Genomic DNA, 19,877 nt, shown 5'->3' on the forward strand with positions numbered 1-19,877 from the left:
GGACGTGTACGTAGGTGTTCATAGAGAACGGCAACGAGGACCGAAGGGTGACGGCGGGGGCGGGGAAGGGGTAACGTTACTGCCGGTGTCGGCGTTAATGCTAATGCTAATGCTAATGTCAATGCTAATGGCGTCGATGTCGTTCGGCGCAAGCCGCGATCCACGTTCGCGAATGGACTGGCCGACAGGCACATACCGCGTTCTCGTCCGTAATTGATTATCAACGATTTAATACCAGCCCGATAAGCCAATCAATCGAAGCCGTTGTTCGTCTTGTTGCGCGCTTGTTTTTGAACGGAAGGAATATTGCGTCGATTTGTCTACGTCACGAAAAATAAACAATATAATTGATCAAGTGACGTTAATATAATAAAGATGTCGCATCGTAAAATCTGTTTACGTCATTTTGCGTGTCACAGAAACAGGAAAGAGGGACATTGTGCATTCTATATAATTTTAGTTTATTATTTTTTTAGCGCGGGAAATAAAAATAAGGTAATGGCACAGATCGCGATATTTAATCTGAGATACTTTTTTACATCCGCAAACATTACGTATTTTTACAGTTGGGATATAAAACTCGATTCCCCTTTCAAGATACGCGTGCACGTTGGCTATATGCATGCTGGATACATGAATGGCTGACGCGTAACAACGAGGTTCACATGGCGTAATAATTCACCGTCACTGCGAATCAATGATAACGTATTAACAGCGGTTAGCGTTTTATTAAATTTGGCCGATCTAATTTCGCGATAGTCGCTATTTTCATTACCGGGGCCGTCGCTGTGCCTCTGGCGTAGGAATAATAATAGCGGCCCTTGCCAAAGGGACGGCGCGCGTCTTACAACGTGGCGTGTTTAAAACAGGAAAAAAGCCGTCTCCCCGAGGGTAGTGTCGAAGGGTCTACGTGCGTAAGACGGGGCACAACCGACGACGACATCGTCGTAGCCATCGTCGTCTTCGTCGTCGCCGACGTCAACTACCGCTACTACCACCATTATCGTGGCACATTTGCATAAACAGCCGCGACTCAATCTCTATGCTAATCGACTTGTCCGCGTCCGAAAAGTACCTACGTTAGGTACACTTATATATACATGTGTGCGAGGGTACACACAACAACACATACGTATTTCCGCATTTACGTAGATATCTATGTCTATGTACATATATATATGTACTACTACATATATATATATATATATATATATATATATATATATACATACACATATGTACTACTAGTACCGCCGGATTATTCGCACCGGAGTCGAGTGGCACCTACGTCGTCGATTGGCTTTTAATTAATTGGCTTCGTCGTGCTTCTCTCCACCACCTTCTCAAAAGTCTATTGCCGCGATCGCACACATCCGGGTGCGGAAGGCGATGAGCAGTGTCTCGATGGCGAAATCGATACGCTGGTCTCGCGGACGTGCTTTCGGCACATTATTTCGATTAGCGTTCGATTAACATTCTCTTTCGAATCTTGGGCTTTATACGGTCTCGGATATAGTCGTTACGTATTATCGCACTCTCGTTATACGCGCTCTTTCCTTGCTCATTCTCCCTTATCTGTGGCAATTACGTCACACAAGTGGAGTAATAAAGAGACTCGGAATTTTGGATTTTTTTAAAAACAGGATAGAGCCGAGCAATCTCTATGGAAATGATTTTATATTACGTCGTACGTAATAAATTTAGATATATTCGACTGAAAATTAAATTAACGGACTCTATCAACTTTGATTGAAAGCAATCGAAATTGGTGAATTTTCAGATATTCCAATATTATCATTGCGTGGTATATAAAAATGTCTGTTTCTGTGCTCCGAATAATAACAGTTTCAGCCAGATGTTAAAAAAGTTATCAACGCTTTGGCCTCCGGTCGCAAACAAATCTGGACCAACCGTGTACAAAACTAATCGACGGCGCCCTTTGTCGCGGTCTCGACAATCCTTTAATCCTTGATTTTCGTTTTCCATTCGGGCGTTTTGTCGTTTTCTTTGTCACGCGGTATATTTGCCTTTGGCAAAGTTTCGCGCCGGTATCGTCTGTAAATTAGATCGGGGATGTGTATATTAAAAACACGTAACAAGCCGAGATTGTTGCACGGGGCGTTGTCACTTTCAATGTGGTCGCGATATCGATAATTGACGGCGAATTTTGCCCGGCTGCGTCGTGCGTTTCATCGCCAGCTTTTGCTTCAACGCGAAACCAACCATCCGTAATCGGTAGCAACTTTGACGATCATTGTATCATACGCGTTGCGTCGCGATAGCGATTGATTTTCGCCATGATTTTCAACGAAAATGACGGCTGCGTGGCTTGTGCGCTGCGAGCTAAAGCAAATAATGCTAATAAATAATCGTCGCGCAATCGATCGCGCAAAAATAAGCAAAAATAGCAACCGACCGAATACCGATATTATCCCGTTCATATGTTTTAACACGATGTTCGATGAATCTGATAATTGGGGCGTATTTCGTATTTCGTATCGTTTTTGTTGCGCGCGATTAAAAGCGCGAAAATTAATACATACTCGGCATAAGTGAGGATACGAAATAAAGCTACGCGCTCGCATACGTAGCGCCGGATATCAAATATTATTTGTGGGAAAGAGAACCGACGCGAAATTAACTTAATTCACGTTTCTGTATATATTCGGGCGGAAAATCATATAGAGAAAATCACATATAGAGAGTTAATGGAGCGTTTTCGAGCGAAATTCGACGTGGACTCGCGTGTGACCGGGGTATACTCTGTTAACTTAGCGACAAGAATTGTTTGACGCTGTAATAGGTACTACGAGAATTTAGCCGACTGTTTATTTTATGCTTCTCTGTATTTTCTGTCTATTGAATTTTGTCGAAAAATTGCATCGCGAAATATTTATTTTATTCTCAAATAACGTTACGCAATGTCAACATTTTATTTCCGTCCATACGTTTTATTACTTTTGACGGTGAAGAAAATTAAATAATAATATTGTAGTATCTTCTTAACTCTCTCGTGTCGCGCGTTATTCATTTTGTGCAATAATGAGGCCACGCGCTCGTGGAAATTTATATTAATTTGACTGTTTGTTGTAAGTAAATTGCTTTTAACATAAAGGCAAACAAAGCTGGTCTACCGTTTCGATTAGCAGCTTTTCAAAGATTGGTACATATTGCATTGTATATCCATCGCCGACCTTCCCACGGGCAAATATACGTTAAATTAATATTGCGCCAATAATACATTATATTACAATTGAATATATGACGCGTAATAGTTTAACACATTTTCACCGTTTACCGTAGAATTGGCGATGTGAAAATTATTTATACGCAGCGAAGTGATCGGCGCTTATACTTAAACTCTCTGAATTTTCTTCGCATGCACGTGTATTTCGACATTTTTACACAATATATAAGAGCACTCGCGACATCGTTCTGAAAAATACATTCAACAGCTTACATCGCTTACTCGAGCATCAGCGATCTGTTATTTTCAAATCCGGCGTCCGCGTTTCAACGTCCAAGTCTCATCGGCGTCGACGAGCTGTCAACTGAACATAATTCCTCTCATCCGTCACCATTTTTTCGCGACGCCGAAGCTTTATCGCCGACAATAATTTCGCGCGTTGGCGAATTTATTGCTCGCCAAGCCAGAAACGATCGAAACCCTCGCCTAGAGGGGGAGGAGGGGGAGCTTTTTTTTAATTCGTAACCGGTGTGCTCTTTATCGACGATTTCGCAATTATCATTTCCCATTCCCTCCGCAGGGAACACATTTTTTTCGTTCGAAAAATGCAGAGTAGGAAAGACGCCGCGCCGAGGGGAAATGTTTCATTAGAATATATTCAAATTACCGGCGGCGGAGTCTCATCGCCGATTCGTCGGGGTGGTCGCAATTATTTCTCAGGTAGTATTATCTCGGACTACGAGTTCCATCTCCCATTCCGCTGGATAGATCTGCTAGCCGTCGACATTCCTCTACATTCTTACTCTTTCCCCTTCCATTTCCTTCGCAGGCACCCTTTCTACCTTTTTCTCGCTTTCTTCGATGGCATTTGGCCCTCTTCTCTTCTTTCCTTCTACGCGCTTTGCCAGTTTTCACTTTCTCCACTTCTTTCCCTCCTTCCTTCATTCCTCTCCTCTTTCCCTTTCCGTCTACCTTCGCTCTCTCCCATTTGATTATTCCGTCATCGTGATGTAATCGCGTAATAAAGCATCGGGCACGGCGAGTATTATTAAAGCGTCAGCACAAACTTCGCACGCAAACGATGATGATGAAGGACGGCGTACGATCTGGTGGCTGCAATTTCTCCAGAGTTCCGTCCGACTACACAGACGGTTACCTCGCCCCGTTCTCTCGGAGGATGGAGGCTCGGATGCGATTGTTTGCGCTGATGCGATATTCTCCTTGCGTCGGGATCTTGAAAATAATTCTTGCGCGAGATTTTACGCCAGTTTCGCGATAGTTGGCAGAGAGACACAGAGCTTGGAAGCACATTTGTGAATCGAAAATTGCCGGTCCGAACGATATGGAGAAGAGACGCACATCTCTTTTGCAGGACACAAGGTCCGATTCGGATGTGTCTCGTTAGGCGAATTTGCGACGACGCTCCCCCGCTTTCGCAATCGTCGCAAATCCATGCATTGTCACGAATATCTCTCGACGTAAAAGCCGGAACTTTGCCGAACCGATTGTTCAATTATTATCGCACGCGGGAAATGCGGTAACGCGTCGTGCGCATCGGTCGATCCGGGCTAGAATAGTTTACCTTTATTTCGTTGATGATGCTTCATCGCGATGAATACACGGCAATGAATGCACGGTATGACAATACGCGAAAAAAAAAAAGAGAAATGGAAACGCGACGGGGATATAGTTTTTGTTTTCCCCAGGCATGGGGACGGGAAGTGTTTTTTTTTATTTTTTATTTTTTTTATTCGGCGAATAACGTTATCTTTCGCGATACTCGTTACGCTGTTCCGGACAACGCCGCGTGCAATTCAGACAGCGGACTCGATTATTCCGCTATCGAAGCGTAATTGCGTAATAATGCATTGCCGTTGGTATTAAAACGTCAGCGCGGCCTCCGCACGCGAACTACGGAAAAGGGGGTAAAGAAGGAAGGGAGAGAGGGAAAGGAGAAAGAGATATAAACCTACTATAAACCTACGATTAACCTACTATTGCGGAGGTGGTGCGCAAAGTATTCGTGGCAAAAACGCAATTTTTTCGATCGTCGATATTTTTCGTTTATATATTTGCCTTCCCTCGAATATCGCGTATTTTCAATAGTGATGGCACGTAGTTGTGTATGATGTAACGTGCCGTATACATTAATCAATTTCACAGTGTTTATCGCCATCCGAACAATGAGAGAGAGAGAGAGGGGGGGGGGGAAGAGAGAAGGAGAGGCTGTATAGGAGATAAATGAGTAAATTTTTACGTGCATTCGATAAATTTGATCGAAAAATATAAATATCGCGTGATATAGGAAATGTTTCGATTTACACATATGGATTATATCGTATTTCTCGCGCGTCATAGTCCATGTTTTTGGATGATAATCTCGTATTTTAAAAGCACTAAAATATCAACTAGTGTTGTTCATCAATGCACACATGAAAAATGTTTGTGTTATTATGAAGAGACAAATTAAAATTTTAAGAACAATGGGAGAGAGAGAGAGAGAGAGAGAGAGAGAGAATCGTGCTGACAAAAAAACTTGCGTTAAAATATAAAAATATACATTTTTTTCAAATTCAATTTTATAATATATCTGACAATAATTTTGTAATATCTTTTTGACAAAACAAAAATTAATGCAATATTTAATATAGTTTTTGAAAAGAATTTTTCGAGCGATTTTTAGACGTTTGAATATTGAATTTGTATATTAAAATCAAGAATTTAACAATTATTCCGTGCATACGAAAAAAATTGATAAAGAATTTAATATACAGTGCACAGGAATTTAGTATTGACGAATGGAATTTTTCTCGAATGTGTCGTTGCGAAAGAGTAGCTATTGCACGAGGAATCTGTGCTGCTGCTACTAGATCATCGGTGTATTACAAATACGCTTAGGGAATCCAGCTCGACCCGGCTAGCGCATTGTGTTTTCCACCGCCTCTCTCCAAGTATCGGACGTAGACGCGTTCGAGATCTTCGCCATGAAATTGGATTTCCGAAACGCTTCGACATGGCTTGTTTCCGCGCCGAGAGAAAGGAAAGGAATGTTCGGATAAACGGTGCATCATAGGTACTTGCGCTTGTCACATAAATTACACATGTTATTTATTCATTTTTACGAGGCGCTTTCAGACTTTTGCATTTTAGATAGATTTTTGCGCGATAATTTATTTTCATGCGCAATAAATCACAACACAGGCGTGGAAATATAATCGCGAAAATGCTATTTTGCTTATTTTTTCTTATCAGAGATTTTTCTGTGGGAAACATTTTTCGCAGAATATGTAAACCTGCAGCTTCCTCTTTCTCTCTCTCTCTCTCTCTCTGTTTTTCTCCTTCTCTCTCTCTAATAGTAATCTCGCGGATCCGACGGTATTTCAATACGTTGTTTATCATCCGAGCCAGTAGCAATTCCGGCCAGGTAACAACGCAACTACCGGTTGGCGGTTGGTGAGTTAGCGTGTAATGCGTCGGCTATAAATGCAATAATCCATCGGAATCTCGTCCCCCGACCGGAATATGGATCGCTCGGAACTTGTTTACGCTCGAAATATTATTGTCGATCAAGTATTCCTCCGCTGGAACTGGGACGGGCGTCGGTTATAAGCTTCCGCGTCCGTCAAGTTTCGATAAAGAAGAAACGACGTCGAATCCTCTTCTTCCTTTCGCCCTTTCCCCCTTTTCTGCGTCTTGCGTCGGGAGTATATCGCGGCGCTCCGTGTCTCAGCTCTCGCTCTTCCGCCCGATCGACTCCTCTTGAAATATGTATGTATCGCACTGCGGATTCGAGGCTCTCTCCCGATCTATCGCGACATATACGGCGACTGTAAACTAGGATTGACTCCGATATCGAAGAATGGGACGAGCCGTAAGCCGGGATTCGCGATTTATATTTGATCGAGTTCTATGTCGGGGATATCCTGCCGCGGTCAATTCCGTAGCGCTATAAAGGAGGGAGGGGATCTACCGCGTACCGTAATTCGCGGTAGATCCTCCTGACGACGTTGACGGCTCCTTCGGGAATGGACGTTCGAGATAAATGGAAACCCGGACCGTCAAGTCGTCTCCCTCGCACTCGTTTCCGAGGACCCAAGGTCGCGTCGATGGTCCTCGACTTCGACGCTATTCATATCGGAGGCCACCGAGGGACTACTATGAGCTCGTCGATAAAACCAGACTCGCGACATATAAAAAGTCATAATCCCTCGCTAAAAGGAGTCTGCTCGCCATGATGGAACGATCGACCATCTTTCCTCGGCGCTGTCGCTTGGGAATATATATTCTGAACGACGTCATTCAAGTCTTTTCTTTAAAATCACTCGCCAAGAACATTTCAGTTTCGATTGAGTTACCGTTTTAAATATGTAACGGTAATCCCTTGAAAGATAGATACAGAAAAGAAAGATCGCGTACAGTGAAATTGAAGAATATATTTCCTTATCTCGATATGACGACGGATTTAATACGTAACGCACATGTATTCTCGTTTACGAGGAGTAAAATGGAAAATTGGATAATTCGAACTTTCATCGTGTATCTTCTTTTTTTGCTTTTAAGCCCCGGGCATTTTCATTGCTGATGCGGTAGTGTATTATGGAAATTGGGGTGTCGCGACGCTTGCATTTTTATAAACTTAAGCACTTTTGTGTTCTTTCTCATAATAATAGACTTTCTTTGCGAAATAATGACTGCATACTTAGCAATCACTTTCGCATCAGAGAGCTGAACTGTCGCATTTCGTAATACTAAATAGCCTGCTGTGCGTATTAAATTTCCAAGAGCAAGAAACTTGAGGAATATAATTTTAGACTTGTCCCTACCTGTATTATATCTTGAATGTAAAAAAGTTGGGTAATTTTAATTAATCATTCTTACAAACAGTATTTTTATAGGAAAAGGTATTTTATGAAATATTAAGTTTTTATATTATTTTATTTTCGTACTTAATATATTCCTATTTATTTTTTTCGCGTATATTATTACATTTTTATAATATTATAAAGATTTTCGGTCGTAATATTTTTAGACGGCAATTATAAATGCCTTTCGAAGAAATTAAAATATAAAAATCGATTGCATACAAGTAATAATTGTTATCGCAAAAACAACTTGGTGATACGGATAAGCGGCGAATTGTACGGCAAAGTGCGGTCTCGTTTCCGTCTGCAGAGGGTTCGATTAATCCAGTTAGTCCCGCAGTTAGCGGGACCAAATGGATGGAAGGGGAGAGTCATGGATAGTTAAGGAGAATCGGGGAAAAGCATATGGGAAGCACGGGAGAGTTAAAGGACTACCGCGCCGGGGAAACTTTCAGGACCAGCAGGAATCCAATCGAGCCTTATTTATCGCCTTTCATCGCGGTGACTACCTCTCATCGTCGGTCCGCCGACAACTTTATCCCGCGGGAGAAGAACTGCGTGGACTTTCCCTTCGACTCGTCAATCGACGGACGATGACGCAAACTGGACGACACTGGCAGTTTAGAAGTTTGCGCTATTGGCTCTTCTTTCGCGCGACACATCGTCGTGATTCATCGAGCGGTGGACCCTTTTTTTTCCCGCGCGACCCTCCGAGGAATAAAATTCCACAGTTCCAGAAAATATGTCGCAATTTCGGGTAAAAGGCGCGATGATACGATTACTTATACTGCCGCGTGATGATGTATTATTGGCAAATTTTTTTCGCGAAAGAACAAGTTTGGGAGAAGAAGTTTGAAAGAAGAAGTTTGAAGCGAAGTAGCTTCTCGTGATGTTTCTAGAGCAAAAAATAACACCTTAATTGAATTTAAGCACATAAAATGCATATACATCTAGAGCAAAAAATAACACCTTAATTGAATTTAAGCACATAAAATGCATATACATGTATGATACTTAGATATGTGTATAAATTCGTGTGTTACGGCACTTTTGTGTGTATGTACATACATCATAAAATTGCGTTAAAATTTTAACAATTGGACGATATATACATCGGATTACTTGACGGTCACAAGTGTATGATAGGCATTGTTAATCAGCCATTTTTACGTTCGCGTTATCTCGCGCGAAAGAGAAATAATTGATGATGCAACGTTACACATACACCCGCGCGTGCGCACATATGTATAGAGGAGGATAAAATATTCATGAAATAATATAACGGGCAATGGAGGAAAATTACACCATCCATTTTTTGTTATTAAAATTGTAATGTAATATTCGATATATCATACGCGCGAAATCATTCGCGTACAAATATTTTCAAAGTTAAGTTTTGCAAGCTATCTGAATTGTAACGAAATCTTTAAGTATGCATGCGATCTTGGGAATCTTCTTTTCTCGCTCTCTTTTACGTTCGTCGTTAAATGGATCAATTGTGCCGATGAGAGGTAAGAAAACAAAGGGAGATGCACACAGACATGGTCCTTGATCGTTAAAAACCCTCGACGGGATCGCTTTTGTCTTGACGATAGATAGAGGGAAAGATGTTACGAAGTAGCATGGTCAACCGCGATAAATAATGTAATTACGCGGGCACACCGTGAAATCCGTTTAAAGGCTTGCAAAGGGCTGAAGTACGCGCTCGTAAACTATTCCGAAGAAAGTCTCGACGGGGGAGACTTGCCAAACGACGTACTCCGAATTAATCTCATCGCCGGGGTCTCCACTACGCTGCGCAAATTTTCAAAGCATTTTTAATAGTCTGCCTGTGCGCGCACAATAAGGGAAGCGATCTCGAGAAAGTAGTTTCCGACTACAATTTGTACACGGTGGATCGCGGAACTGGGTAGAACTAGCAGAATGGTCAAACATAGTTTAAGAAAACTATGAGACAACTATTAGAGAGGGAGAGAGAAAGAGACAGAGAGAGGGAGGGAGGGGGAGAGAGAGAGAGAGAGAGAAAATACATCGAATATATAAAATCCGCGTTATTTTTATCCTTTTTGCAATAATCGTAATATGAAATATTTATTTGCTGTACAAAAGACTTGGCAGAATTCAAACGAATTTACTTTTATGTAAGAAAGAAGAGTACTATTAATTTCATTTGTGATTTATATATCTTTTACTCTTATTTTTCTCACGCATATATATAATTCTATAGAAATTACATGCAAGCTCTCAAGAGAATGTACAGTTCTACGTAAAATCTCTTTGATGTAATGCAAAGATCAGGATGGTTACAATAGTCGGTATCTGTCATGATGCTCCCAATTATGACAGCCGTCACTTTTGCTCCTTTGAATCTCTCGAGCTCTAGGAAGACGCGAGCGCAAAAGAGCAAGAGGAGAATTAATGGAGGGTCATACATGCGGAGCCTCTACGTCGACGAGATGCGCTCGAATAACCACTTTTAATCTGGCAGCTTTCGCTTAGAACTCCGTGAGTTTGAGAAGCGTAAAACCAAGTACATACCGATGCGGGACGGCAGGATGGATGCGAGGGGAGGCAGATGGAACGCCCGGAGGATTCGCGCGGTGAATCGAAAGAGATGCACCGAGCGGAAGAGAAACGCATCATGTTTCGTCGACAATGTAATAGTATTTCGTACTTTCGGTATATAAATCGTTTTCGTTTCTTCTCGTAAACACGATTGCGGGCACTCGCGGGCGTTTCCGTTTACTCCATTTATCTCGCGCGTCGTTGAATCTCTTTTCCTCTGTCGAAGTGCGACGTTTCGGAAAGAGAGTAATTCCATATGCTCGTCGGAATGGCGGATTAACGGAAGTATGCACGCGAAAATACTGAAAAAAAGAGTCGTATATGTCGGTTTCACGACGAGATAAAGACAGATCTCGAGTAAAAAAGAGGCGAGGGAATATCGGCGCGAGGATGTTTCGGCTCTTCAATCCGACATCGCGGCGACACGGCGGAAGAGGATATGAATCCTCGCCGGTGAATACTCACAAGGGCGGTATTATATTGCCGGAGAAAGAAGGTTCACGCACGCGAGCGCGCGTGCAAAGGGATGAGACGTAGGTGGAGATGTCGGCGCCGGAGACGGGTCACTTTTTCTATCTCCGCCGACGCACCGGATGAACAATCTTGCGCCCTCCTTTCCCTCCGTTCCATTTACCTGTTATTTTTCTGGCGGGGAGCCCGTTTCCGAGTGCGCGCACTCAACTCCGACGCCGCCCGTAAATTTACCAGACGGACGGCACCGTCTGGCGTTTCGTAGATTCTCCTTTCCATGATTCTTCTTGACGCGAGACGCGCACTCGGTATCAACACAGCCCCTCTGTTTACGCATTTCTTTTTCCAGAATTTTCCAGAGTAAACTATAGACCAAATACAGTTTACTATTTTCCTTTGTTGAAGACTGACGTGTCACTTCATTATCGCTTCAACAGATTTCATCTTATCGGTAATTTTTTTAAATTTTAATAGGTGTAGACTTATGGCTGCGTTCTGATTTTTGTTTCTTTTGATTTGACTAACTATGAAATACAGTTTACTATTTTCCTTTGTTGAAGAGTGACGTGTATCGCTTTATTATCGTTTCAACACATTTCATCTTATCGGCAATTTTTTTTTTAATTTTAATAGATGTAGACTTATAGCTGTGTTCTGATATTTGTTCCTTTTTATTTGACTAACTGTAGATGAAATACAGTTTACTATTTTCCTTTGTTGAGGAGTGACGTGTATCGCTTCATTATCGCTTCAACAGATTTCATCTTATCGGCAATTTTTTTTTTAATTTTAATAGATGTAGACTTATGGCTGTGTTCTGATATTTGTTTCTTTTTATTTGACTAACTATAGACGAAATGCAGTTTACTATTTTCCTTTGTTGAAGACTGACGTGTCACTTCATTATCGCTTCAACAGATTTCATCTTATCGGTAATTTTTTTAAATTTTAATAGGTGTAGACTTATGGCTGCGTTCTGATTTTTGTTTCTTTTGATTTGACTAACTATAGATGAAATGCAGTTTACTATTTTCCTTTGTTGAAGAATGACGTGTATCGCTTTATTATCGTTTCAACAGATTTCATCTTATCGGCAATTTTTTTTTAAATTTTAATAGATGTAGACTTATGGCTGTGTTCTGATATTTGTTCCTTTTGATTTGACTAACTATAGATGAAATATAGTTTACTATTTTCCTTTGTTGAGGAGTGACGTGTATCACTTCATTATCGCTTCAACAGATTTCATCTTATCGGCAATTTTTTTTTAAATTTTAATAGATGTAGACTTATGGCTGTGTTCTGATATTTGTTCCTTTTGATTTGACTAACTATAGATGAAATATAGTTTACTATTTTCCTTTGTTGAGGAGTGACGTGTATCGCTTCATTATCGCTTCAACAGATTTCATCTTATCGGCAATTTTTTTTTAAATTTTAATAGATGTAGACTTATGGCTGTGTTCTGATATTTGTTCCTTTTGATTTGACTAACTATAGATGAAATATAGTTTACTATTTTCCTTTGTTGAGGAGTGACGTGTATCGCTTCATTATCGCTTCAACAGATTTCATCTTATCGGCAATTTTTTTTTAAATTTTAATAGATGTAGACTTATGGCTGTGTTCTGATATTTGTTCCTTTTGATTTGACTAACTATAGATGAAATATAGTTTACTATTTTCCTTTGTTGAGGAGTGACGTGTATCGCTTCATTATCGCTTCAACAGATTTCATCTTATCGGCAATTTTTTTTTTAATTTTAATAGATGTAGACTTATGGCTGTGTTCTGATATTTGTTCCTTTTGATTTGACTAACTATAGATGAAATATAGTTTACTATTTTCCTTTGTTGAGGAGTGACGTGTATCGCTTCATTATCGCTTCAACAGATTTCATCTTATCGGCAATTTTTTTTTTAATTTTAATAGATGTAGACTTATGGCTGTGTTCTGATATTTGTTCCTTTTGATTTGACTAACTATAGATGAAATATAGTTTACTATTTTCCTTTGTTGAGGAGTGACGTGTATCGTTTCATTATCGCTTCAACAGATTTCATCTTATCGGCAATTTTTTTTTAAATTTTAATAGATGTAGACTTATGGCTGTGTTCTGATATTTGTTCCTTTTGATTTGACTAACTATAGATGAAATATAGTTTACTATTTTCCTTTGTTGAGGAGTGACGTGTATCGTTTCATTATCGCTTCAACAGATTTCATCTTATCGGCAATTTTTTTTTAAATTTTAATAGATGTAGACTTATGGCTGTGTTCTGATATTTGTTCCTTTTGATTTGACTAACTATAGATGAAATATAGTTTACTATTTTCCTTTGTTGAGAAGTGACGTGTATCGCTTCATTATCGCTTCAACAGATTTCATCTTATCGGCAATATTTTTTTAAATTTTAATAGATGTAGACTTATGGCTTTGTTCTGATATTTGTTCCTTTTGATTTGACTAACTATAGATGAAATACAGTTTACTATTTTCCTTTGTTGAAGAATGACGTGTATCGCTTTATTATCGTTTCAACACATTTCATCTTATCGGCAATTTTTTTTTAAATTTTAATAGATGTAGACTTATAGCTGTGTTCTGATATTTGTTCCTTTTGATTTGACTAACTAAATATCCCGACTGGTCGCGAGCACAGATAGAATTAATTAAAATCTTTCCGCGAAACGTAGCGCTGCAGGATATTGTAGAAATTTTACGTCCGTTTCCGATAGTCGATTTCCCGACTTTTTTTCCTCCTGCCTTATCTTGCATTCATTTAATCGCGCGCGCATCAAAATTTACATTGATTCTCAACGTGAATGGAATTATCGGACTTCCATCACGCGCGAAGTTTATGAATCTCGAGAATTCGCGGCTCGCGTTTGAATATGTATCAATAATACTTTTTGCGATACGTTCGACATTTTCTCATTCGTTAGCAATGTCGTTTGCGGTGCTTTAACGCATTTAGTATTTTGCGCCGGTTAATATAAAAAAACATTGGACAATATCAGGAAGAAATATCGATACACGAGGTAAAGCGCGATTGATTTTTAAATTAAAGCTGCGTTAAAGAAGATGCGGTGATTCGAGTGACGCATAAATTGCAGGGACTTTGTTGTTAATCTCGGTTTACTCATTAATCCGGCGTTACAAGCATCCAGACTCCAAGTCAGAAAACAGGAGACAGAGGAGAGGAGGATGAAAGCGCGTTGCTCGTGAAACGAAAGGGCGGACGCGAGATGAACGTGGACATGAGGTGTAAAGTGTACAAAATGACTTGAGCCCTTCCTCTCGCTTGACCCGTGAACAGCCCTACTGGCACGGCGCGCACACATTTCTGCCTCCGCCATTTTTCTCCTGCGGGATCTGCTTCGCAGAGAGCGCTCAGGAAGAGGACGACGGAATGGGAAAAGAGGAAGATGAGTAGGAGGAGATGGCAAAGGAGAAAAAGAGCGAGAGATTGCAGCGGATGAGGGGAATGAGAGGCGCGAGGAAGCTCTCTTAGCCCCCTCAGACGTACGCCTGGCACGTGTCCTAGTGGCACGTGACAGCAGCCACCTGGGGAAATCCTGATGGTAAATGTTCCAGAGAATATATAGTATACGGGTAGTTACCTCATGACCTACCTTATCTCCCTCTTCTCTCATCTGCTCTCGCGACTCTTATTTCTGTGCAGGCGAAATCGATGTAAGCGGAAACAAAAAATGCCCACCCGGTGCATAAATTATCTCGTAATTAAAATCCGCACATGCAAGATAATCCTAATAGGAGTATGTAGATTAATTAGACGACCCACAAGCTTTCTTGATTGCCGACTTGTTGGAACAGATCTGTTCCCCGATTTTAGTGATGGTATAATTCGACAAAATGATATTTCATGATTCAAGATACTTTCATATCATTTGTGTAATAATAACTAATTAATTAATTAAATCGTTGATATATTATTTTTGCGTAAATATATTTTTCAGTTTTTTATTCATAAATGAAGATTATTAAAGAGAATTAATAAAGGACCTTAAAGGATTAAAACACATTCGAATAGTGTAACGAAATTTTTTGGGAAACTAATACTTGCAATTAGTCGTCTTGCACTATTTCGCAGATTGTCGTATACTTTTCGACGGATAATCTCGACGTTGGACGCAATATCAAACGAAATTTTCATCATCTAGATGGCTAGGTGGTATGAATCGTCATTAAGAGAGTTTCGTACCCCACTCTTCGCTTTGTCTCTCTCTCTCTCTTTCCTTTTTTCTCATCTCCCAGCTGGTCTTTTTTTACCTTTTATTATTTCTCGCGCTATATCGCGCCATTGCGGAGTGTTAATCCCGCGACGGCGGCCGGATCAAGTCGGTGGGGTGCAAGAAAGGGGGATGGTTAGATCCGGCCGTCGCTTATTACGCTGCAAAAACTTTTCTCATTTCGACTCCTCCGGCCGAGAATGTGAAATGTATCGCGACGTATGTCCGACCGAGTCGCGAGTGAGATAAACGCAGGAAGCACGTACAACAATCGGGGGATACTTCGGAACATTCGCCATTTGGTTTTCCGGGGTACGATAAAATAACGAAAAGTTTATTGCGCTTCATGAACGTGTTTGAAATTCGCACGAGGCCACCGTCTTATTGTTGTCCTCTCGAAGCTGTTCTACTGTGCGCGAGTTATTTTGGATGGACATTGTCCTATCATGCGCACGATAACATCTACGTGCGCGATCGACCATGACGTCCGGGAACTGTAACAGTATCCACGCTTACGTAAGTTTCGATTATCTTCATATCACAGTGGGAATTGAGGCATTAATCGCATTCTCGTACAGTTGACTGGCGAAGCTAAGCCGAGCGAATGATAAGCCAACCGGGAATGCCTGTAGGGATAATGCAGAGAACGATATAGAGATATTAGAAGAGAAAGTTATATCGAAATAGGGAACAGGGAAAGTAATCAAGTATAGAGAGAGAGAGAGAGAAAGAGAAAGAATGAGAAAATATGACGAGATTTTGCTCGTGGAATGAACTCCAAATTATGCTTTGGACAAATGCGCGGCATGAAAAGTAAAGTTTACTTTGAGCTTCGAGCCGACCTTACACTTTCCGCCACTTACCACTCGGCCCCGTAATTTAGACCCGCGCAAGGGGGTGGAAGCTGGTGGCTGTGTTCGTCGTAGCCGTTCACAGCTGTGCCCGAGAGCTACCTTTCTGGCGGCGTATACCTTTCTTCCGCGAGATACACGAGACGCCGCCGCTCGCATTTCGTCGTATCTCTCGGTGCACCTGCATCAACCCTCCGGTTAAGCTACGAGGGAGAAGAAACTCCGGGCAAGATGTTTTCCTCGGGGTCGGAAATTGCGGTGCGGGCCAAAACCGGCCAGGAAACCGGCCGATTGGTCAAATTTAACGGAACAGCCGTAGGAGAAACGCAGATACAACCCCAAGCTATCCGTCGCAGACCGCACATCGCAATCGTTAAAACCAACTACTGAAATCGGCCATGTAAAGGGAGTTTCTGCAACTCGGCTTTGGAGGACGTGGCGCGCGAGCACACGTGTCCGGACTGTCTGCGACAAATTGATACAGATAACAGCTGTCGTCCGTGCGTCCTACGGGAAGCAATCAGAATCGTACCCGCGTGCGATCCGTTTCGCGTTCTAATCTGTTTTCTCATCGCGACCTGTTTTTTGATTAGAAGTGGCGAGATTGAAATATCCGCACTGAATCGTGAAAAATCGTTTGATTGTATCAACAAGACGTATCTAATAGAAGGCATTTTGGTTAAACCAAGCAGAATTTCTAGTTATCGCAATAAGACTCGATTTTTTATAACTAGAACGTGTAATTGATTTTACTACAAGGATTTGGTTAGTATTTTCTAGTTGGATCTATAAAACTTCTTGTTACATTAACTAAACATGGACACAGTGATGCCATTTTTTAAAGTAAATTTAGTATTATTAATAAGAAAATTTGGTAAATTTAACAGGAAGGAGTTAATCATACTCATCTGGTAATTCCTAAAGGAATTCTGATTCGTTCATTTTCCAACAGACATACTGATTGAATCTATCAGATTTCTAATTAATGCAACCAGATTTTTTTCTCAGTGCGGCGAATTGTATCTCATAAAAGTAATTAAACGACAACAAGATTGTTAATATCTACTCTCTAAAAGTGAATCAGTGTATTATCACTGAAAAACAGTAAATAGTCACTAATTACAGCAGTTATAAGTACAGCACTGTAAATCAGTGATATTTTATTGAAAGAATTAGTTAATAATTTTGACTGTTTCAATCAGTAATAATATTTCTTTCGTTATTGTCAGTAATATTAAACTACAATTCATCTCTCTATCTATTTCATATAAAATTAAAAATTTTATTTATATTTACTAAATATTTATTATATTAAAAATTTTATTTTATTTATAATATTACATGTATATTGAACTTGCTATTTTAAATAGATAACGAACGAATAATTTTCATTAAGTCGCCAGACATTTATTTGTCCGACTCATAAGATCGATTTAATATCTGAAATTAAATCGAAGTAATATTTTTAATTTTATCTGTCGCTCTTTGCAAACTTTATATAATTCTTATGACTAAAACTAAATACGAGAGAGATAGCGATCGTAGCGGTAAACAAACGAACTAGCGATTACTGGTTTTACAGTGAAATTTACTGGTTTTACAGTGAATTTTATTTTAACTGACCATAATCAGTGAGATATAAGATAAAATAACAAAAATATAAGCGTTTCCACTGAAAATCAGTAAAATACTCACTGATTCTCAGTGAAATCTTATTTTACTGTTTAAATTAGTGATATTTTCACTGATTCACTTTTAGAGAGCAGAAGTATTATAATGAATTACTTTAAGCTTTACAATACATCGTGAAAGATGAATAAGTGAACCTGAAATTTTTCATCTGATTAAAAGTTTTTATATCACGTTTACACATCAAGACCAAAAAGGAATCAAATATTAACAATCGCCGTTCTTTGATAAGACCTAAGCAAATGCTTCGAGAATTTCTCTTACTTAACTAGGGTCCCCTAGTCGGGAGCCTCCCTCTCTCTCTCTCTCTCTCTCTCTCTCTCTCTCTCTCTCCTCAATGACCCTAATATCTGAGAATCTTGTGTAACGTGACCTAAATTTGCAGAGCTGCGAATGGGCCATTTCAACGCAGAAATTGTCGGCATACCATGTCTGAAAGGGCGGAATATGAAGGAATCGTTGTAACGTGGCTGACATACAAGCTGTCAATTATGTCGCTGTCAACGAATGTGTAACGCGCTGGGAAATATCTCGATTGGATGTATCAAAAAAAATGAGAGCATTTGTTAATCTATTATTGCGCGACACATTTTGTTATCTAATATTTATGAAACAATTCCCGGATACGACTCGTGTAATATTTTTATAAGCATTTTGCGAGATTCATTTTTTTCTTTTTTAAACTTGCATGCGGCGATCGGTATCCCTATCCTTATCCCTGAAGTGTAAATTAGTTGACTAAGCGTGATGTGACTTTTTCCGATCTCTATACACGTGTACTATAACAAATAATTGTTATAGATTACGTGGTTATTAATATCGAAGTGGCCAACCGACACGCGATACTGATTTTTGGAAAGATTCGCTAATACCGCTCCCGTGGCAACCGTGCACACTTAGTTTCATTAATCATCCATTACGTGAACTTACGTAATATGAAACTGTCTTATCGGTTCTTAATCGATACCCGTCAGCCTCAACCTGAATTTACTTTTGACATTGGTTAATGGATGTTGCATTCCGTCGCATGCGACAAAACATTAATTAATGCCAATTAAGTGCGCGCGCGGACCTCTATCCCTGTTTATCGTCGGTCATTGTGCGCTCTTTATCTCATATTTCACGTGCTCGTTACGCAGAATGTTACAATGTCAAATTTATCTGTACAATCATTTCATTCGCTACTTAATTTGTTCGTTACAGCGGACTTTGTTATAACGAACGATACTACTTAATTAATATTAATGAATAGAGAACGCTAAAAAGATGCTAATTAGCGTTGATTTATTTTGATAACGATGACGAAAATCGACATTTATTCTTAACGCTCCTTGAGTTTCCTGTATCGGGCTCGGAATAATAAATCAAAAAGAAGCGGGATTGGCAATTCGCGTGACTTGCCAAGAGTATTCTTACAATTACGTCTACGGTATAAAGCCTGAAGCGTGATGTCGCGATAAAGTCGCAAGTCTAACCAAGTGGCTCGAAGGCTCGCTGATATTATTTAGAAATTTAAATGATAAAGTTAGAGAGACTCTTTCCACGAGAAAAAAATTTCCAGTCTTACGATAATATATGGCTTTCTTTCCACCGAAATTGATCGTCATGGAAATATAATTTAACGCTAACTATTTATCTCGAAAAATTGTTCATGCACATTCTGCGGCGGTTGCATCAATGTACGCGTTATATATGTGTTTGGACTTGCGTTACTTTTACACCTGTCGATAATCTCGTTATTTCAGCGTCATTAAACGCTGCGGTGGAAAATGCTGTTTATCGGATTTATTTTCCCGATGTATAAAACTACACATCGCGTTGTCTCTCCGCGCTTTTATTAAACGTCACGTATTAGAATCGCAATAGACTTATATGAAAATGGAAGAGAGAGAATGTAAATGCGAGTACGTGCGGTGTAAAGACAAAGATTATGCAAATCGCGAGACTCGCCGTTATCCAAAGTTGCAAAAGGCGTATACATTTCTTTGCTGCAACGA

General features: G+C 40.1%; 1 protein-coding gene and 1 long non-coding RNA gene across 8 annotated transcripts in view; both read left to right on the forward strand.

Moving 5' to 3' along the window:
* Positions 1-19,877, forward strand: part of LOC145976668 (nephrin) — a 372,381-nt gene that overhangs the window by 135,990 nt on the left and 216,514 nt on the right. The window lies entirely within an intron of this gene.
* Positions 377-19,093, forward strand: LOC145976830 (uncharacterized). Of its 2 annotated transcripts, none has more exons than XR_014440320.1 (3): positions 377-495; positions 567-717; positions 18,266-19,093. It is a non-coding gene; the product is annotated as an uncharacterized LOC145976830 (long non-coding RNA). The 2 variants fall into 2 exon arrangements; XR_014440319.1 differs by lacking the exon at positions 18,266-19,093 and adding an exon at positions 870-2,087.

Source organism: Camponotus vicinus, unplaced genomic scaffold (assembly GCF_025532165.1).
Source record: "Camponotus vicinus isolate PSW18456_S1 unplaced genomic scaffold, iyCamVici1.0 SCAF_9, whole genome shotgun sequence".
Taxonomy (NCBI): Eukaryota; Metazoa; Arthropoda; class Insecta; order Hymenoptera; family Formicidae; genus Camponotus; species Camponotus vicinus.